This window comes from Hordeum vulgare, chromosome 5H (assembly GCF_904849725.1).
Source record: "Hordeum vulgare subsp. vulgare chromosome 5H, MorexV3_pseudomolecules_assembly, whole genome shotgun sequence".
Lineage (NCBI taxonomy): Eukaryota > Viridiplantae > Streptophyta > Magnoliopsida > Poales > Poaceae > Hordeum > Hordeum vulgare.
The window spans coordinates 304,589,903-304,596,403 of record NC_058522.1 but is presented as its reverse complement, the minus strand read 5'-3'; positions in this window follow the sequence as shown (position 1 = coordinate 304,596,403).

Below are 6,501 nucleotides of genomic sequence, written 5' to 3'. Positions count from 1 at the left end.
CTGGTTTCCTGGGCCTCCACCAATGCCTTGTCCTTCTCCTCCAGCGCTTTCTTCAAAGCAACTACATCATTCGTAGCCACCTCCAGGTTCGCGGCCAGTTGATTCTTCTCCGCGGTCAAGGTAGCATATGCAGAACCTACTTCACAAGCTTTCTGAAAAGATCAAAAGACAAAAATCAGTCGATGCATAACTCACTTCCGAGTGATATGCGGCCAAATTTATTTCACTTTCGATTGATAAAGGCATAATTCGATTGAAGAAAAATATATGATTCTGATCAGACCCCTGCCGATGCAAGCACTCGACAGCGGTCTCGGGGACTACATCCAGTGGGTTCTCTTGACGTGACCCCACTGGTTTATCACTCGACCAGGTCCGTCCTTACGAGCCAAAAAGATTATACATTCAAGTGCTTAAGACTATTATCATTCACTAGCGATTAATAATAGTCTCGGGGACTACACCCACTGGATGCACTTAGCGTTCCCCCACTAGATTCAACACTCAACCAGATCCGCTCTGGCTGAGTGCAATCAACAAAAAAGAATGTCTCTAGTGATTAAGACCCCTGTCAGTGCAAGCACTCGACAGTGGTCTCGGGGACTACACCAGTGGGTTCACTCGAAGTGACCCCATTGGAACAAAGATAACACAAGGACATTTCTACAAAACACCCAGTGGGTGTGAGTCGGAATTCAAACTTACTATCGCACTTGTTATACACCGCAGACGTTTTATCGGAGCACCACGCTATTGTTATACACCGAGACGATGGCGTCATAGGCTCCTTTGGCTTGTTATGTCCTCAGCTCCGCCTAGATCATAGCTTCCTTTGCGGCACCGGTCTGGTCCTCAGGGATACGACGCGTGGTGTAAACAGTCGTGGGTGACAACAACCCTGAGGTTGCAGCAGAAACAACTTGAGTGCTAAGTGATATGTCTCCAACGTATCTATAATTTTTGATGGTTTCATGCTATTATCTTGTCAAACTTTGGATGTTTCGTAGGCCTTTTATATCTTTTTTGGGACTAACTTATTAACTCAGTGCCAAGTGCCAGTTCCTGTTTTTTCCGTGTTTTTGACCCTTTTCAGAGGAGGATTTTAAACGGAGTCCAAACGGAACGAAACTTCCAAAAAGATTTTTTTGGAAACAGAAGAAGATCGGGGAACTTGAGAACCAAGGCAGGGGGCCACCAGGGACCCCACAAGCCCCCTAGCCGAGGCCAGGGGGGTCGCGCCTCCCAGGCTTGTGGGCTCCCTGGGCCACCTCTGCCCTAGGTCTTTCGCCTATATATTCCCAAAAGTTCCAGAAACAATCAGGAGATCATCGAAAGTACTTTTCCGTCGGCGCAAGCTTATGTCTCCGCAAGATCCCATCTGGGGCACGTTGTGATGCCCTGCCAGAGGGGGGATTTGGATACGGAGGGCTTCTTCATCAACACCATGACCTCTTTGATGATGCATCAGTAGTTCACCATAGACCTACGGGTCCATATCTAGTAGCTAGATGGCTTCTTCTCTCTCTTGGATCTTCAATACAAAGTTCTCCATGATCTTCATGGAGATCTATCTGATGTAATCTTCTTTTGCGGTGTGTTTGTCGAGATCCGATGAATTGTGGATTTATGACCATATTATCTATGAATCTTATTTGAGTTTCTTCTGATCTCTTATATGCGTGATTTCATGATTCTTTCCGGCGGAGTTGTGGGTTTTGTTTGGCCAGTTTGATCTATGATGCTTGCAATGGGAGAAGTGCTTGGTTTTGGGTTCATACCATGCGGTGACCTCACACAGTGCCAGAAGGGGTAGCGAGGCACGCATCATGTTGTTGCCATCAAGGGTAAAAAGATGGGGTTTTCATCATTGGTTTGAGTTTATCCCTCTACATCATGTCATCTTGCTTAAGGCATTACTCTGTTTGTCATGAACTCAATACACTAGATGCATGTTGGATAATGGTCGATGTGTGGAGTAATAGTAGTAGATGCAGAAAGTATCGGTCTACGTGTCTCGGACGTGATGCCTATATGTATGATCATTGCCTTAGATATCGTCATGACTTTGCGCGGTTCTATCAATTGCTCGACAGTAATTTGTTCACCCACCGTAATATTTGCTATTTTGAGAGAAGCCTCTAGTGAACACTATGGCCCCCGGGTCTACTTCACACCATATTTTCAGCCTTACACTTTTACTTCATTGCACTTTCCGCCTTCAGATCTCACTTTGCAATCAATCTTGAAGGGATTGACAACCCCTTTATAGCGTTGGGTGCAAGCTCTTTTGTGTTTGCGCACGTACTCTGGACTTGACAAGATTCTCCTACTGGATTGATACCTTGGTTCTCAAACTGAGGGAAATACTTACTGCTCCTGTGCTGCATCACCCTTTCCTCTTCAAGGGGAAAACCAACGCAAGCAAGTCTCCGTCAACGTGTCAATTTCTGGCGCCGTTGTTTGAGAAGTAGCAGAAGGATTTCTGGCACCGTTGCCGGGGAGGATCAAGTCAAGAACTCATCCAAGTAAGTGTCGCAAACTCATCTCTTGCATTTACTTTTTTTGCCTCTCCTTTTCCTCTCCCCCACTTCTGAAAAACACAAATTTACAAAAATATTTGCCTTTTTCGTTCGCCCTTTTCTCTCACCTGCTTTTTGTTGCTTGTGTGCTATGTGCCTTCAATATGCTTGCATCTTGGCTTGCTGAAAAATTAGTGATATGGATCCTCACCCACTTGCTAATCTCTTTAAGAGATCCACTTATGTGGAACCAATTGCTAGTGAGTTGAGTGCACTTGACTTTCTCTATGGAGTTTTGCTTGAGATGCGTGAATCTGAAAATCGTGATGAAGAAATTTATGAAATGATTCACGAGGGCTCCTTGAATGAAAAGCATGATTGCAATGATTTCATTATAAATTCTATTAATGACAATCATGCTAAAAGTATGCGAAACCCTAAGCTTGGGGATGCTAGTTTTGCTATGTCCTCTACTTGTTGCAATGATCATGAATGGGTGATGATTTTTCTTATGATCTTGAAAATTTGTTTAAACATCATGATGAATATGATATTTGTAATAATATTGACACTGGGTTTGGAGAAGTCATGACTTTAGTTGATGATAATCCCACTATTTTTGAAGAGCGTCAACTTTGCATGCATGTGGGTCATGAAAATAATATCCTTTGTGATAGTTATATTGTTGGATTTGAATATGATCCCACATGTAATAATTATGAGAGAGGAAAATATGGTAATAGAGACTTTCATGTCACTAAATCACCTCTCGTTATGTTGAGATTGATATTGTTTCTTTCTTCTTCCTTGCATATGGTAACTATTGGTTGTCTTGACAATTTGTTTTCCTATAAAATGCCTATGCATAGGAAGTATGTTAGACTTAGATGTGATTTTCACATGCTTTATGATGCTCTCATTGTGCTTCAACTCTTGTCTTTTGTGTGAGCATCATTGAATTATCAATGCCTAGCTAAGGGCGTTAAACAATAGCGCTTGTTGGAAGGCAGCCCAATGAATTTATCTTTTTATTTCTGTTTTAATGCATCCACACCATCATAATTCTATTATGATTGTGTTTTTTGTGTTTCTTTTCGTGTTTGATGCAAGCAAAACTTTTATGACTAGTCTTGGTGATGGTTGTTTGATCCTGCTGGAAAAAGACAGAAACTTTTCGCTCACGAGATTATTTTTCATTTTTATTCAGAAAGATCTTTTGAGTTGATTCTTTTGATGCTGGTTGATATGACTTTTTCCCAGGCATTCGTAATTGTTCAGAATTTTTCACGTACCAGAAGTATACGAAGTATACAGATTGCTACAGACTGGTCTATTTTTGACAGATTCTGTTTTTGTTGAGTTGGTTGCTTGTTTTGATGAAACTATGGATAGTATCGGGGGGTACTAGCCATGGAAAAGTGAGAATGCAGTAATCTAACACCAATATAAATAGAAATCAAGATTGCTACAGTACCTAAAGAGGTGGTAGTTTGTTTTCTTGTGCTAATGTTATCACGAGTTTCTGTTTAAGTTTTGTGTTGTGAAGTTTTCAAGTTTTGGGTGATGTTCTCATGGACAAAGAGATAAGGAGTGGAAAGAGATCAAGCTTGGGGATGCCCAAGGCATCCCAAGACAAAATCAAGGACACCAAAAAGCCTAAGCTTGGGGATGCCCCGGGAAGGCATCCCCTCTTTCGTCTTCAATCCATCGGTAACATTACTTGGAGCTATATTTTTATTCACCACATGATATGTGTTTTTCTTGGAGCGTCTTGTATCGTAGGAGTCTTTTCTTTTTGTTGTGTCACAATCATCCTTGCTGCACACCTTTTGAGAGAGACACGCACTCATCGTGATTTTGCTAGAATGCTTATTGTGATTCACTTATATCTTTTGAGCTAGATAACTTTGCTCTATGTGCTTCACTTAGATCTTTTAGAGCACGGCGGTGCGTGACTTGATAGTTGGTTTGTGCTATGAAAGTAGTCCCAAAGGTTATAGGTACCCAAAGAGGATACAAAAACCTCCATTTTCATGTGCATTGAGTAGAAAGAGAAGTTTTGATTCCTCTGAATCAGTTTTGAGACGTGGATTTGGTAATATTAAGAGTTATGTTAGTAGGGTGTTGTGAACCTAGAAATACTTGTGTTGAAGTTAGTGATTCCCGTAGCATGCACGTATGGTGAACCGCTATGTTAGGAAGTCGGAGCATAATTGATCTATTGATTGTCATCCTTTGTGTTGAGGTCGGGATCGCGCGATGGTTAACACGTCCCAACCCTTCCCCTAGGAGTATGCGTTTAGCACTTTGTTTTGATTACTAATAAAAACTTTCGCAACAAGTATGTGAGTTCTTCATGACTAATGTGAGTCCATGGTATAGATGCACTTTCACCTTCCACCATTGCTAGCCTCTCTAGTACCGCGCAATTTTCGCTGGTGCACAAACCCACCATATGCCTTCCTCAAAACAGCCACCATACCTACCTACTATGGCATTTTCATAGCCATTCTGAGATATATTTCCATGCAACTCCCACCGTTCCATCTCATGACTTGTGCCATCACTCTCATTTTTCCATTGCATGATCGTAAGATAGCTAGCGAAATGTTTCAACGTCATACGCCAAGCTAGATTGTTGCACATCCCGATACACTGCCGGAGGCATTTCCTATAGAGTCATCATTGTTCTCAGCTTTGAGCTGTGAGTAAATAAAAGTGTGATGATCATCATTATTAGAGCATTGTCCCATGTGAGGAAATAAAAAAGAGAGGCCAAAGAGCCCAAATAAAAAAAAGAGGCCAAGAGCCCAAATAAAAAAAAGAGAAGGGACAATGCTACTATCTTTTTCCACACTTGTGCTTCATAATAGCACCATGTTCTTCATGCTTGAGAGCCTCTCGTTTCGTCACCACCATATGCTAGTGGGAATCTTCATTATATAACTTGGCTTGTATATTCCAATGATGGGCTTCCTCAAAATTGCCCTAGGTCTTCATGAGCAAGGAAGTTGGATGCACACCCACTACATCTCCTTTTGAGCTTTCACATACTTATAGCTCTAGTGCATCCTTTGTATGGCAATCCCTACTCATTCACATTAATATCTATTAATGGGCATCTCCATAGCCCTTTGATACACCGAGTCAATGTGACCATCTCCTTCTTTTTTGTCTCACAACCACCACCACACTCTATTCCACCTATTGTGTTATATCCATGGCTCACGCTCATGTACTGCGTGATAGTTATAAAAGGTTTGAGAAAGTAAGAGTGCGAAAACAATTACTTGGCCAATACCGGGGTTGTCCATGATTTAAATTAGTTCTGTGAGGATGATGGAGCATAGCCAGACTATATGATTTTGTAGGGATAACTTTCTTTGGCCTTGTTATTTCGAAAGTTCATGATTACCTTGCTAGTTTGCTTGAAGTATTATTGTTTTCATGTCAATTGCAAACTATTGTTTTGAATCTTACGGATCTGAACATTCATGTCACATGAAAGAAGTTACAAACGACAACTATGCTAGGTAGTATTCCACATCAAAAATTCAGTCTTTATCACTTCCCTACTCGAGGATGAGCAGGAGTTAAGCTTGGGGATACTTGATACATCTCAAACGTATCTATAATTTTTGATGGTTTCATGCTATTATCTTATCAAACTTTGGATGTTTTGTATGCCTTTTATATCTTTTTTGGGACTAACTTATTAACTCAATGCCAAGTGCCAGTTCCTGTTTTTTCCTTGTTTTTGACCCTTTTAAGCGGAGGATTTTAAACGGAGTCCAAACGGAACGAAACTTCCAAAAATATTTTTTCCGAAACAGAAGAAGATCGGGGAACTTGAGAACCAAGGCAGGGGGCCACCAGAGACCCCACAAGCCCCCTAGCCGCGGCCAGGGGGGCCCGCGCCTCCCACGCTTGTGGGCTCCCTGGGCCACCTCTGCCCTAGGTCTTTCACCTATATATTCCCAAA